We start from the raw sequence: 16621 nt of genomic DNA on the forward strand, positions 1-16621 counted from the left end.
CTGCACTTAGAGTAACTCAGCTCATTCAGCTCTCCACCAAAACACACCTGCTTCCTAAAGTCTCCACCTGGCCTCACTCAGTTTAATAATGCAGTTTCTCTCCCTTGATATACCATACCAAATGAACCCCAGGACCTTCGTTTCTACCATGTGACAGTAGCTAAGGACACGGGCTTTGGGTTCCAGTTCTTTCTGCATTATGCACAAACTGTGTAATTATATCACCTGTCCTCTCTAGGCCAGAGGTAATATGGGGGCAATATTATCTATCACACTGGGGTAAGAGATCACATGCACAGAGCCTGTTGTACAGTAAGCACTCAACAAATGTTAGAAATTATTTTCAGACCAAACTCCCTCTGGCCTCTGAGCTCCCCACCCAGTGCTGTTACACCTCTCTGATCCTCCCTTCCTTTGGCCAGGAGCCCTCACTGTAGAGGATTCCAATCCACTCCACATACCATTGTCACACATTGTCAGACTGACCTTCTCAAACACAGTCCAGACATGGCGTTCCCTTCCTCCACGTGCCTCAGGGGCCTCAGTGGTCCTCCCTCTGTGGCTTCCAATTCACAGATACCTGGCAATAGCAGATAGAGGACTGTAGGAAGTGCCATCACCCTGCGAGCGTGCCATGAGCTGAATGCACACAGGGGAAAGGGGGCAGAGTCTAAGACGGAGCTGCCTTTGATTATGAGAGGCCTCAGAGAGACCAACCACAGCAAGGCCGGGTCCATCTTGACTCTGCCTCCAAGGAGCCAGCAGTAAGAGAGATTCGACAGCCGAGTGGGCTTCATTTTAACATTGCTAAATATTTTAGGTGTGAAAATGGTATTGTATTTGCAATTTTAAAGCCCTGTCTATTAGAACTATATACTGAATTTTTGTGGATAAAGTGATTCAATGTATGGGATTTCACTTAAAATAGTTCAGGAAAAAGATTGGCAAACAGAGATCATTCTTTTGCCAGGAAACCACTTACGCAGTCCTTGACTCCCAATTATTATATGTTTGGGAGCTATGGTCTGAATGTTTCTGTCCTCCCAAATTTCATCTGTTTAAATCCTAACCCCCAAAGTAATGGTATTAGAGGTGGGGTCTTTAGGAGGTGATAGGGTCATGAGGGCAGAGCCTGCATGAATGGGATTAGTATCCTTTAAAAAGGGTCCTCTAGTGAACTCCCTCTTTCCTTCCAACATGTGAGAGCACAGTGAGAAGGTGCCATCTGTGAATCTATGAGCCAGGAAGTGAGCCCCCACCAGACACCAAATCTGCTGGTGCCTCCATCTTGGACTTCCAGTCTCCATAATTGTGGGAAATCCATTTCTGTTGTTTATAAGTCACCTGGTCATGGTATTTTGTTATAGCAGCCCAAACAGACTGAGACAACAGGGGATTATTATGCTATTCTCTGTACATGTTTATACATTTTCATAATAAAAACTTAAAATATAGACTCTTAGTGACATTTCATTAGCTATACATATGTAAGAATACATAACATACACAGAGACCTTCAGACTCTCTATTTAGCCCTTAAACATGTACAACAGTGATTTTTTTCTTATGCTTCCTATAGTTTTCCTCATCTCCCCAAAATTCAAAATTCACGCATCAATTCTCTGCATCTTCACAGGTTCATGGCTTTACCTACAACATTCCTAGTCTCTGGGATGCCTTTGGGCCCTTATCTCTGCTACTCAAAACCCTACCGTTCCAGTTACCAATCACTGCTTCAAAACTGATCCCAGTTTTAAAGGCTTAGAGAACAACCACCATTTTATTATGATCACAATCCTGGAGATCAGGAATTTAAGAAGGGCTCAAGTGAGCGGTTCTTCTGCTCCATGTGGTATTGACAGAGATCATCAATGATACTCAGCTGGCAGATGGGCTGGACTTGAGAGTCCCAGACAGCTCCACTCACCTGTGTGGCACCTTGGGACGGATAGCTGGAAGGCTTGACTCAGCTGAGATTGTCAACTGAAGTGCCTACATGTGGCCTCTCCAGCATGATGGCTTAGGATCCCAGAGAGAGTATTCCAAGATCAGATATTCCAAAAGACAAGAAGAGGAAGCTGCCAGTATTTTTAGGTCTTGGCCTGGTAACTGACACAAATCAATGCTATTGTATTATATTGATCAAAGCAGTTCACAAAACCTACAGGCATTCAGGAGGAGGGGTATAGATTCTATTTCTCAAGAGGAAGATGTCAAAGGATTTGTGCACATCTTTCATCTGCCACATTTACCCACCTTTCAAGACCAAGCTCTGATGCTACCTCCTTCAGGGCCTTTCCCTGCTTCTCCGTTTGGGCCAGGACCACATTTTCTTTCTTTCTTTTTTTCAAAAGAAAGTTTGGTCCTGGCCCAAAAATCTTCTGCTCCCCTGAATGTTTTCCTATCTTACATGTATTTGGTGCCTTATTTCTCTTTTCTCCCTTGGATTTTAATGTTTTTGCTCCTCAATTTGTTTGTTTTCTTTTTGAATTACGTCATAGAACCAAACACCCTGTATTTAGTTGATGAGGGAATAAATGTCATCTAAAAGTGGATCTATGATTACACAAATCATGTATAAATGAGATCATTTCATATGACCCTGATTTTGTGTTCTTAAGTTTGATATTAGAAAACCATGTGGTACATACAACAACAGCTCACAGCAGCAGCCAGGAACAGTGACAAAGAAGGCCCACTACAGAGGGAGAACCCTGCCCAAGGCCAGCCCAAAAACTGCCTAAACAACGGGCCGGCAACCACAGGGTTAACATTCATGCTCAGTGGTGGGCCCTCAAAACTCCTTTCCTGTTTATTAAGCAAATTTCCATGTTGGAATTTTAATAACTTGTGCCATTTGCCATTTGAAATAACTAACTGAAGCCAAAGTCAGGGAAAGGGGGAACATTTCCTTTCAGTCTAAAAAAAATATTGAGAAGCACAAAGTTCTTATTATGTAAGGCTCTAGTTCACAGAAGGGTTCTGTGAGTGGGATTGGCAAAGAGGTGCCCAGGACCCCACGGGTAGATGTGGTCCCTGAGTCACAGGGCCCAGGACCTCATGGGGAGGGGTGGCCCATGAGTGAGTATGATCATAAGTTACCAGCCAGGGGACCTGGACACAGCCAAAGAAGTTGTGAGATAAATGGCCATCGCAGCTGTAAGGGTCCTCTGGTCAAATGAGATGACATTATTCAAACAGATTAACACATTGAATGAGGCCAGTTTCTAGTCTCTTTCAAACTTTAATTTTCAGCATTTTAACTAAAAAGGTACTGAAAATCTGAGGAGAATAGGAAGACTTTATCCAGCCTGCCATGGTTGAAGCACGGATTCCCTCATTAAGACACTCCCCACATACATTTCCTGATTTCCTTTTCCTCATGGGGTAGAGGCCCACGGTGGACTCCTTCGTCTAAAACTCAGAGCAGCACTCAACCAACGTGACACAAATCATATAGGTTCACAGCAGGAGCCTGTAGCTCCATGGGTGGTGAGCATCAGCCTTCGGGCACCCAAGGCCAATTGCCAGATGCCTGCTGTCAAAGGTGGGTCCCATGATTCACCAGCCTGCAGTCTAGTTAGCCAGGAACTGGGCAAGATCAGCCTGCAACCTGGCACCAGGGGAGCAGGCAGAGAAAAAAAGACCCCATAGGGGTCACCTAAGTGATTTCTTGCCTATTGAATGACCAAACCAGTCCCTTCAGCTTTGACAGGTATCTTCAATCCCCCAAGTAGTGGGAAAGCGTTCTTGTAGACACACTGCTCCTGACAGTCTTGGAGAATCATTGCTGGGGCCCTTCTCAGCTCTGTGCACGGCCAAGTCTTTAGAGCCAGTTCTCCAACTAAGTGCAGACTACACCCACCACAAGCCACAGAGCCACCCCCAGATAGTTTTCGTTTTTCATTCTTTTAAAAAAGTTCTCTTTTTGTGTGTTGTTTTGTTACATATTTAGTTTTGTTTATGTTGTTTATTTACAAATTTATGTCTATTGTGCACAGGATTTTAAGGCTGCCAATGTAAATGCAACTTTATATACAAGTGTGACCATGTAGTGATCCTGTGGTTTTGGTGAACATGCAGTTGAAACCAGCTCCCCTCAAGCGCACGTCAGCATTAGAGTTCCAGTCCTTCTGTTAAGGCATTATATCACCAAGACACTTTGTTTAAATGAAAGTTTGATAAGATAGTAACAGTAAAACAGCCACCAGTCATTGCAGAAAGGAGAAAGCAGCAAAGGTAACCGTATCTATATTAAGCATTTTATCCAAAACTTGTCTTGGCACCCATGAGGTACAATGGCTGCCCCCGCTCATGTAAAGCCTCTGGTATAAATGGTACTTTATGATTTCCAGATTGACCTCCCCGGGTCCTGCAGAGTGGGCAGGAATAGAGCCTCCATTTACAGATAAGGAACCCGAGGGCTGGGGGATGCTATTGCCAGTCAGCAGTTTGCACCAGCATCTAGGTTTTCTTACTTTCAGTCCCGGGCTCTTACCCTCTGCTCCAGCCACACAGTCTGCATCTTTAGGGCTTCCAGAGGGCAAGCTGTGCTGGTTGCTGTGCTTGGGAGAGTGTGAGGACGAATCCCAGCCCTCAGGAGGCTGTCTGTTTAGTTAGGCAACAGCACACAAACTCTAATGTGACAAGCAGTGGTGACTGTAGTTCGATTTTGCAAGCTGTTTGAAAGCTGTCTCAGAACTGGTATTTATTATTATTATTATTATACTTTAAGCTCTGGGATACATGTGCAGAACGTGCAGGTTTGTTACATAGCTATACACGTGCCACGGTGGTTTGCTGCACCCATCAACCCATCATCTACATTAGGTATCTCTCCTAATGCTATCCCTCCCCTAGCCCCCAACCCGCCGACAGGCCCCAGTGTGTGATGTTCCCCTCCCTGTGTCCGTGTGTTCTCAATGCAGAACTGGTATTTTAAGGACCAAAATCAATCAAGGTTCGTATTATTGGAAACAAGATGACAAAGATTCATAAAAGTGATTGACAGGTTACAAAATACCTTACATGGAGAGTTCATTATCTCAAACTCATGGTTCTGGGGTGAGGTCATTCCTCTACCAAAATGTGCCTCTTTGGCTTGAGATTCTGCTCCAGGATTTCTTTCCCCTTTGGTGCTCATAAAGCCATTTGTATCATATTAGCATATTAGTTTGAAATAATTGAGGTATTTCCTTTGTGAGATTTAGTCTTTGCTCTGTTTTCCCCTGAGTGTGTTGCAGGGCAGGTATTTTAAAGTCATTTTTCATACTGCATTAGTTAGAGCCTCTGGCTTTGGGTATACAGTCCTGAGTCATTGTTTACCACCTGACTGGTGTGCTTCATCCTCTGAGAGTTGCCTGGTGGTGCAGGAAGGGGTGGAGTAGCCTTGGTTGCTGGAGAGGTGCCACATGCACTGGTTGAGGGGTTTGTCACAGAGGTGTCTCTCACAGAGCCCTTCCATTAGTCTTGTCTCACTTTAAGGGTCCGAGGAATGGGGAAGCTCCTGCCTCGAGGCAGGAATGACAGGTGCCAAGGCACAGCCACAGGTCATGCCCCCTGCAGCCATTGTGGGTGGGTGCTGTCATCCTTCTTCCTTCCATCTGATGGACCCTGGGCACCAGTCGCCGGAAACATAGTCCATGGACCCCAGCCCTAAAGAAAGAATTGATCGGGGCCCCACTTCCCATCATGCAGTCCCATCTGCAGTCATACTTAAGTATGACTTTTCCCAACTTTCTCAAGCTTGAAAACTGAGTCTAATCACATCCACATTTTCTAGTGACTTTATTGAGGTATAATTAAGTACAATAAATCACTCATATTTAAATTCTTTCATTCAACAAGTTTTGACAAATGTCTGCAGTTGCATAACTACCACATAAGCATGGCTCTCCCATCACCCCAAAATGTTCCTCCCTTCCCTTTGTAGTGATTCCCTTCTCCACCCCCTCAGGCTCTGGCAACTGCTGTCTTACTTTCTCTACCAACTATAGTTTTGCCTTTTCCAGAATTTCATATGGATGGAATCGTAAGAATGAAGTCTTTCATATCTGGCTTCTTTCACTTAGAACAGTGTTTTCAAATTCGCGTTGCTGTATCAGGAGGGTTTCCTTTATTGAGGAGTTGTATTGATGATTCCATTGTATTGATACAGAAGGGCTGGGCTCCTGGCTAAACTCCACCCTTAAGCCTGGGAACCGCGGCCCTAAGTGAAAACAGTACCCAAATGTTGCCTTTTTGGCCTGCCCCACCCCTAACCTTTGCCCATGAAAGACTTCAGCTGGCAGAGCAACACAAGCGGCTGAGTGTCGAGGATCGAGCGGCTGAGCCGCAAGCTAGAGAAGCAACTTAACAGTCGACACTAAGGATAGACGCGGCTAACTTCAGACGATGCGGCTTCCAAGAGGAGCCCGACTAGGCATCAGAGAGAGACCTTCCCATCCCCTTTCCAGCCTCCCTTTCCGCTGACAGCCACCCATGGGTCAATAAAGTCTTCCGCATTTATCATCTTTCAAAGAGATCGTGCGACTCAATTCTTCCTGGATGCCAGACAAGAACCTGGATGCCAAGAGGGCAGGGGCTGCCACACTGACCGTCCACTGAGCTGGTTGGCACTTGGCTGTCCCCGGACGGCAGAGCTGAAAGAGCATTGGTTGTCACACGCCTGGATGCTGTTGCGGAGCCTGCACAGAGCCTGCTCCCGCTGGAGAGGAGAGACCGGCCCGGCCCGTTGCAGAGTTCATTTGCTCCGGTTCCTGCACTCAGCGGGCCGAGTGAAATGAGACATTCCAGTTTCCTCCGTGAAGGGAGTCAAGGGAACTATCCCATCCCGTCATAGGCCATTTATTGATGTATCTACTCACCAATTTGTGAATATGTGTGCTGTGTCCATTTTAGGGGGCCATTACAAATAAAGCTGCTATAAACATTTGTATCTGTGTCTTTGTGTGGGCACATTTTCTTGTCTCTTTGGTAGGTCCATGGGAGGACAATGGTTGAGCAATGTGGTAGTTTGTGTTTATCTACATTACTTAACCTCCATCGAGATAATGAGGATGTGCAAGGCCACCAATTCATTGCCCAAGTGTGCATTGAGCGACTTGTGCCAGGCAAGGCATGAGGAACTCAAAGCCAATTCAAGGGGCTGACAGTTGGCAGGGAGGCCATTTCACAGAAAAGAGTGCCAGCTCCTGAGGAGACAGAGAGTGAATGGAATGGGTTCTTAGAACCCATGTCATTCAGGCTTCTCGGAGCAACAGCCAACCCTTCCCTGCGTGTGCGATCCTGACGTCAGGGACTCACCACGCCACAGGAAGCCATCCCCACTGTGGCACTGCTCTGTGACTGTAAGGAAGCTCTTCCCTGGGGGGGCCGATGTCACTCTCAGCTGACAGTGCTGTCTGGAGTAAGCCTAACCCTTTCCACCCAGCCTGTGACCCTCAGAGCCCCTTCTTAGTTTTGACTGAGTCCAGGAGAGACCAGCTGCACAGTCCTCCAGCTGAGCTGCCCATCTCACAGAAATTGTGAGAAATAATGAGTTGCTGTTGTCAAGCCACTGGTTTGGGTGGTTCGTTGTGCAGCTGTAAGTAGCCCAACAGCAGTCTTTTCTAATCTGAGTGCCACCACAAGGCTAGGCAGTGCCTGGGCTCGGGGCCCCCTCAGGGGATCTGTGAGGCAGAGTCCTGAGAAGCAGACACACAGAGGACCAGCAGGGAGGAGAGGCAGGGGTGAGTCTGAGAAAACCCTGGTGAGAAAGGAGGGTACTAAGCAGCAGGGAAAGAAAACAGCAGGAGGGAAAAGTGTTTGCTGAATGAATTAAGGCCTCGGGCTTGTGTGGGCCATATGGACGGGAACACACCAAGAACAGGGTGGCCACACTGAGGGAAGCCTCAGTTGTGACTTGCAGCTGCGTGCAGAAATCTATGCTTTGGTACTGATGGCAGTATTTTAAAAATACGTGAAACTGGACAACACAGGTTAACAGGCACCTTCAGCTTCCCGGATAGGGAAAATTTTGCCATAAGTTTATCATCTTACCTTTACAGTAATCTTAGCGTATTTTAAAACTTTTTTGTGATAATGTGTAGTTTAATGTAACGTCATGAGGACTTCAAACCAAAGGAACTCAATAAAACTCCAGGAGCCGCACAGCAAGTCAAACCTCAAACACAGTCCAGCCTCCTACAGGATGCCCGGTCCTCTGGGCATGCCGGTGGCTGCAGACTCCTGGCAAAGTCACAATGCTCAGCCGCTAAAAGAGATGTCATCAGGCCTCTGCCTGCCTGAGGTACGCTGGTCCCTCTGCATGGTGAACTCCATGCTGTGACGTTATGGTGGTGCTTTGTTGAGTCCGGCTTTATTCCAGCATTGAACTGCTTCTTTCTATTTCTACTAAGAACACCGCATCTGTAGCCGTTGTTTTTGATTTCCTGCCTCAATATTGCTGGAGTATTTTTCCCCCAAATTTAATTTAGTATGCATTTATAGTGTGTTTATGTGTTCGAAGCACTGTTAGGGAATCCAAGATGAACAAGACATGCCCCCTGCTCTCAACAAATGCATAGTCTATTTTAATTATGCATTTTGCTATGTCTTTGCTTCAGACTGTGACGCACAACCACATAAACAAACCCACCAAATTCTGTCTCTCTTTCCATGGTTGTATAATGGAAAGTTATAGGTAGGTTAGGACATTGCTTGCCGTTTTTTGGTTTTAAACCATTAAATGACAACCATGTCAGAATTATATTGGTTAAAAGACCATAGAAATCCTGTGGCCAACCACGATTGGATTAATGGCCCGGAGTGAGTTAAGTGCCTATCTTGCCCCGTGTATTGCAGGGCTGTTTTTTCTGCCTTGCCCATGCCCGCTGGTGCTCCCCTTCCTATCTGCTTCCACCAGGGCCTCCCTTCTCTTCCAACCTGTGCTTCCCCCTCCTGGGTGACCTTCTCTTCAGCCTCCGTGGAGCCACCCAGGAATGCACAGCTGATCCAAGTCCCTTCCCGGAGACACTCAGACCCATGCCAGTGACAGCATTGCTCAACGTAGCTGAAGCTGTGCAAGGAAAGTCCAGGGCCTGTTGGTGGAATCTTGTGGAGAACGCAGTCTGCAGTAAGGGAAAGGATGAAGTCACAGAGGAAGCGGAGAGATGAGAATGGGCATCCTAGGGACCTGGCTGGGCTCTGCTTGTGACTTTCTTGATCCTGTGTGAGATATCCCATAATCTTCCCAATGAATGAAATTAGTTGCTTGCTTAAATCAGTTGCTCAAGTTCAATCTCAGTCCTTAAATTAGCACTTTGTCACTTAAGACACAAAGTGGCCTGATGCTCCAAAATTTCCACAGAGCCAGGCTACTCATCATTCAACACCTAGCTCGAAACAGTATAAAAATAATAGGGGCCATCCCACAGAGCTTTCTCTGTTACAGTTCACATTTTTGTACTTGGGCCAAACCCACTTTGCATTTCCTGTCTTACACCCACAGAGACTGGCATCTGGGAGGGTTCAGATACTTCGAATAGCATATGGACAGCAATGCTGGAACCTGACTGGGGGAAGGAAGAGCATTCATTTCCATTAATAAGAAGCAACAAGCCTCCTCATTAAATGGCCAGGGCCTCTGGATAATCTTAACATTAAGGCATTTTGTCCACATCAAGCAGCTCTCCTTCTACCAACTGTCCTCCCACCCCTTACCACGCCTAGACCTGCATTGTCAAACTCAAGATCAGACTTGGATGCAAAGAGAAGTCCTGTCTCCTTTAAGAGTTTACATCAAAGCAGCTCCTGTTGATTATACCAAGCCTTTTGGTTCCTTATATTTGTTGCTTTTTATATGGAGCAAGTCATATTTTACACAGCATGAAAAACAGCCATAAGCATTTAGATACTCCGTGAGAATAGAATAAATTTCCACAGGATAAATGCTTCTTTACAAGCCCAAGTACCTCAATTAGTCACTCCTCCCTCTGTATTGAGAAACTTAAAATAAATATCTTTGGGAGAATTTTAGAGAGGAAGACATTGGCTAGAATTTGCTCAGTTTAAAACAATCAGCTTCAGTTTCATAAAAGTCTAACATCTAAATCAATTGAATGTTTAGTTGGCCCAAGATTAATTGTCAAACATCTCGATGAAAAGGACTGATTAAATACCACTGACTATGAATTTGAGTGAAATCAATCATTTATATAAAGCTTTGGCAAGAATTGTTTTTCCAGATCAGTTTTTGTTTTTCATCAAAATTCCTGATGATGGCAAAAATGCAGAGCCCAGAGTAGACTTTAGTCATTCATACCATGTTGCTGCATATCCAATGATTATCACTGCCAACAAAACAAGGCCTTTCAATTTCCCCACAGACATCAGACATGCAAATAGTTGGGAGATTATTTAAACATCAATTATTAAAGTTATCCAGGCTATGCTGTGCAGACAAGTACCTCACTCCAGCTCCGTGTCTCTAGAAAAGGGTGAATTTAAAGCTAGTTCATTGATATAATCAACTTTCACATCAAACAAGAATGGCAAAATCCATAGAGTTTCCAGGACTATGATATTGAGCCCTTAGATGTACTATTAGAGTTGCCACTTTCATTCATAGAGGGTGTTTTTTGGTAAACTCAGTGGGTTCAGAGGTTCTCTGAATTGGGTACTATGCTGAAAGGGGCAGAGATGGAGATGGGAACAGAGAAGCTCCCATGAAGGGCAGTCCCCAGAATGACTCCTTTAGCTTCTTCATTCCTGTGCCTGAAATGCCAACAGGAAGCCCTTTCATTGGGTTTCTCCTCCACTGAGGAGCTAGGTGTGCTGGGGGCCACTATCAGTCATTATCCTTAAGATCAGTCCAGTTTTCTGAGGGTGAGGCTGCAGCTGGGAATAACTGGCATAGAGAATGGCTCAGCTTTGCTGAGGAGGAGATGAGAAAGGTTGGAAAGAAAGGACATTGCCAGGCTCAGTTACAAGCTGTGTTGGGAGGTCTGACCTTCTGTGTGCAACTGGGGAGCTGGATTCTGATAACAGGGGAATGGAGAAAAAAGAAGATTGTCAGAGGAAGAAAGCTGAGATGAGTGTGGGGGAGGGTGCCACCTGCTTTCTCTTCTCTCTGGGACCAGCCCTGGTGAGATGCAGCTGAAGCACAAGAAGACACGGATGAAGATCAATGAATAAATAAACACCAGGACAGGTGCGGTGCGTCACACCTACAATCCCAGCACCTTAGGAGGCCGAGGCAGGAGGATCACTTGAGGCCAGGACACGGCGACCAGCCTAAGCAACATAGCAAGACTCAGTCTCTACAAATTTTTTTTAATTAGCTGGGCATGGTGGTGCGTGCCTGTAGCCCCATCTACTCAAGAGGCTGAGGCTGCAGTGAGCTATGATTATACCACTGCCCTCCAGTCTGAACGACAGAGTGAGACCCTCCCTCTAAAATAAATAAATAAATTAATTTTGAAAAACAAGTAAGTAAATACAGCCAACCCCAACCCTCATCAGCTTTAAACTAGAGAAATTGGAGTGGAACAAAGTTGTATTGGGAGCCAAAAGGCAAAACCAAAAAGTCCAACCAGCCAAACAAGGAAAAACACCCAAAACAAAAACCCAAAGCAGAAACCCAATGGAAGGAAAATGTGGGACAGAAATTTAAACAGTAAATAAGCACGAGGTGGCAAGAGACAGGTCATCCAAGCCTCAGTTATGAAATGAACCAGAATTGGATGGCAAACACGCTGACATCCCCTCCATGGGCACGGGTCCCAGCGTGGTGAGGGTGGGGTGGCCAGCCTCAGCCAGAATCTTGTTATTGTGCGGATTTCTTTTCTTTCTTTGCTTCCTTCCTTCCTTCCTTCCTTCCTTCCTTCCTTCCTTCCTTCCTTCCTTCCTTCCCTCCCTTCCCTTTCCTTCCCTTTCTTTCTTTTTTTGACAGAGTCTTGCTCTGTCACCCAGGCTGGAGTGCAATGGTGTGCTGCAACCTCCACTTCCTGGGTTCAAGCAATTTTCCTGTCTCAGCCTCCCAAGTAGCTGAGACTACAGGCGTGCGCCACCATGCCTGGCTAATTATTGTATTTTTAGTAGAGACAGGGTTGTGCCATGTTGGCCAGGCTGGTCTCAAACTCCTGACCTCAAATGATCTGCCTGCCTCTGCCTCCCAAAGTGCTGGTATTACAGGCGTGAGCCACCGCACCCAACCCATTATTGTGCAGATTTTGTGTAGAAAATGTACTGCAGTGGTACACAATCAAAATTCCATTATAAGCACACACACACACACACACACACACACACACACACACACACACACACAGAACAACAGCAACAAAACCTTAATGAAAAAACCTTATGTGATGGTAATTAAAACTATAGTGTTGGGAAGTAGCTCTAACTGTAATGTAGAGATGCTCATCTCATAGTATGTTAAAGATTTTAACAAAATTCTAATAGTCAAAGAAATTACTTTGCACATTTATGTGTTTATACATCACAACTAATTCACAATATTTAATGCCCCATGGAGCGTGGCATTGTGCTTTGCATTGGGTAGGATGTCAACCATTTGTCTGTCCTTAGGGATCAGACCATGGAGCTGCAGACACTGCTCAAGCTATGGCACCTATGTGAGATATATATATATATATATTTTTTTTTTTTGAGATGGAATCCCGCTTTGTCGCCCAGGCTGGACTGCAGTGGCACAGTCTCAGCTCACCGAAACCTCCGCCTCCCGGATTCAAGCGATTCTCCTGCCTCGGCCTCCTGAGTAGCTGAGATTACAGGTATGCACCACCACGCCTGGCTAATTTTTGTATTTTTTTTTTTTTTTTAGTAGAGATGGGGTTTCACCATGTTGGTCAGGCTGGTCTTGAACTCCTGACCTCATGTTCCCCTACCCCGCCCGCCTCAGCCTCCCAAAGTGCTGGGATTACAGGCTTATTTGAGATATTACAGGTACCTCTGCTTCCAGGCATGATGAAGTAACTGCTACCAGACAAGCTCTTCTGTCATAAAGAACTAGAAAACTGGACATAACATGGGAGATAATTGTTCCTGGACACTGGACAACAACCAGCATGGGACTGCTCCCTGACAGAAAGGAAATAAATGAGGGAGCCCCACATCCTTCTCATTTCCTGCTTGGAGCCATTTGTCAGACTGTGGGCCAGGGAGAGGAACCCAAAAAGAGGGCAGCAATCTCACTGACACAAGGAGACAGAGCTTAGAGTTCGGTGAGGATGAAATAGTTAGGATTTCCAGAACCAAGGACTGGAGAAGAGGGAGCTACAGAATGAAAGAGCTCAAGAATGTTGCATAGGGGTCCGCTTGAGTCTGTTGCTGAATACTAAGAATGTACATGGAAGGTGAGCCTCCGTGGGGCTGTGGGAAGAGCTACCAGGGAGCTATAAGCTGAAAAACACCCCAACTTTGCACAAGGCTTAGAGACATCTGCTCTGATCAGCCAAAATAGAGAGAGATCACTGAGTATTTGGAGCAGGCAACAGTGACCCAGATTGATCAGGGCAGTTGGTAGAACTAAACTAAACTGGCATAAAGGCCACTCTGGACCCACAGTAACAATCCTTAAAAAACAAGACTTTGTTTTGAGGATTCTTTTATCGAACTGATCTGCAAGTAAATTAACTGATTGCCAAAGCAGAACTCAATGCTCCTCAAAGGAAGATGACAAAACCCAGACACTCACAACACACACAAACAAAAAGGGAGATAATTATTTCCCAGCAGGTAAGAATACTATAAGAAATATTAAAAGAAGTTCTTCCGGCTTCTTAAAAAATTGATTGCAGAGGGAAACTCAGATCATGAAAAAGGAATGGAAAGCATCAGATACGGTAGATATGTGGGTAAAGACTTTATTTTCTCTCTTTAAAGAACTTTCTCATGAGAAAATGTTCAGTTTAACATGAAAATAACAATATCATGGGGGCTTATATGTAGAAATAAAATGTTTGACAACCATAGTGCAAACAGTGGGAGGGGAAATGAAAGTGTATTGTGGAAAGATTCTCACACTCCTCGTGAAGTGGTGAATAGAGTCAACACCATCCCAATCAAAACGCTATAAGGCTTTTATGTAGAGATTGACAGCATAATTCTAAACCTGATAACATAATGCAACTAATCCAGAATAACCAAAAAAAATTTAAAAAGAAGGTGGGCCGGGTGTGGTGGCTCATGCCTGTAATTCCAGCACTTTGCGAGGCCGAGTGGGGTGGACCACCTGAAGTCAGGAGTTCGAGACCCGCCTGGCCAACATGGTGAAACCCCGTCTCTACTAAAAATACAAAAATTAGCTGGGTGTGGTGGTACGTGCCTGTGGTCCCAGCTACTCAGGAGGGTGAGGCCCGAGAATCACTTGAACCTGGTATGCAGAGAGGTGAGATAGCATCACTGCACTCTAGCCTGGGCAACAGAGTGAGACTCTGTCTCAAAAAAAAAAAAATGAAGAAGAAGGAAGTTGGAACTCTTAGCTGAGTTCAGGATGCATTACAAAGCTATGTAAGCAAGACAGCGTGGTACTGCTGTAAGAATAGACATATAGATCAGTGGAACAGAATGAGTGTCCAGAAATAAACCAACATAGAGATGTAGATTTTCAACAAAGGTGCCAAGATAATTTAGTGGGGGAAAGAATCATTTTTTCAACAAACGGCTTTACAAAAACTAGTTATTCAGATGGGAAAACAATCAGCACAAAAGTTATCTCGCATTGGATAAGAGTCTTAAATTAAAAAGAAAAAAAATAAATATTTTAGAAAAAAAAGTAGGAGAAAATCTTCAGGACTTTTGGGCAGGGAAAATACTGCTTAGGCAACAAAAAGCATTAACCATAAGAGAAAAAATAATGACATACTGAATTCCATTAAAATAAAAATGTCTCTTCCTCAGAAGATATTAAGATATCGAAAAGGCTCCAAGATTAGGAGCAAAGGATATTGGATTAATGGCAGCACTGGCTGCCACAGAAAAGTACAAACACAGAAGGTGGAAGCCACACCAATGGTCTAGATGGGTAGAAGCCAGGAGGAGGCCCTGGGAAAGTCTCTGGGATTCCACAGCCAGAACTGCCAAGGTGGGTCCACTCTAGCATCACACACCCTGACACGAGCTAGGCTTCGGCAAAGAGTGTTTGTTACCACATCTAGCAGTGCCTGGGTCAGAGAGACGGGGCCGCACCTGGTGTCTGACATAGACTGCAAGGAATGGGTCACCCTAGCCCAGTGACCTGGCCTGGCTGTCTTCTGCTGTTCCTGAAGACAGCGTGTGCCATAAACCCCAGCAGATTCCTCTGCCTTCCCTCCATGCTGGGCACAGAGGGGGTGACCAACCTAGCAGGGACTTCCAAGGGTAAAGTTGAGCCTACAGCCAAGAATCATAAACAATTTGAAGGTGATCGTCACCATGAGAGACAACAAACTTAACAGAAAATCTTACACCTAGGGAAACTGAGTTAATAGAGCACATAGAACAGTGCTTTAAAATAAATACAATTTATATCCTCAGAGTAATAAAGGAAGGTTTCAAACAAGAACTAATTAGATATATTGGAAATAAACTGCTAAGTAGTAAATTCACGTGCTAGAGGGTCAGGCTAAGGAGGTACGGGGGGAGGGGAATCACTGTGGTTATTATCATTATTACTATTATTATTATTATTATTTGAGACAGGGTCTCTCTCTGTCCCTGAGGCTGGAGTGCAGTGGTGCAATCATGGCTCATTGCAGCCGTGACATCCTGGGCTGAAGCAATCCTCCCACTTCAGCCCCTAGTAGCTGGGACTACAGGTGTGCACAACTACACCTGGCTAATTTTTGTACTTTTTGTAGAGACTGGGTTTTACCATTTCGCTCAGGCTGATCTCCAACTCCTGAGCTCAAGCGATCCACCAGTGTCAGCCTGCCAAAATGCTGACATTATAGGAGTGAGCCACCATGCCCGGTTTCTATTATGTTTTGAATTGCCTGGACAGGAAGCAATGAGATTAACTGGGAGTCACTGTAATATTCCAGGTGAGAGATGACGAAAGTTTGACTAGGGCAGTGTTGGCAGGGATGGAGAGATGTGAACAGAGCTCAAAAGACACTTAGGAGGTAGAATGGACAAGAGTTGGTGACTGGTTGTAGAAAATAAGACAGAGGGCAGAGTGAGATGGTCTCTAGGTTTCTGGTTTAGCATCTGGGTGGATGATGCCACATTCGTACAGCAGGAGGTGACGGGAGTGGAGCTACATGTGATGGCTCATTGAATTTGCAGGGCTAGTGACACCCAAGAGGAGCCGCCAATGGGCAGTTGGATATCTACTGGTAGGCCTGGAGCTCGGGAGAAAGAGTTGGCCAGAGGTGATCTGAGGAGATCTTCGACTCCAGATGTGGAGATGTTCACCCCGGGAGATGGTATGAGGATGTTCACCCTGGGAGACGGTAGCAAGTCTTGTGTCTAGAAGAGAACTTAGAAAAACACTGACATTTACAGAAACCTGGAAATAGGATGAAGATGAAGAGGGCTTGGTTCTAGTCCTGGTAAGGATGAGTCATTAAGTTACTAACTCTTCAGTATGAAAGTGTTTATCCCTCTTTCTTTTCCTGAGAGGAAAAAGCATGAA

This window comes from Pan paniscus, chromosome 12 (assembly GCF_029289425.2).
Source record: "Pan paniscus chromosome 12, NHGRI_mPanPan1-v2.0_pri, whole genome shotgun sequence".
In the NCBI taxonomy this organism is placed as follows: Eukaryota; Metazoa; Chordata; class Mammalia; order Primates; family Hominidae; genus Pan; species Pan paniscus.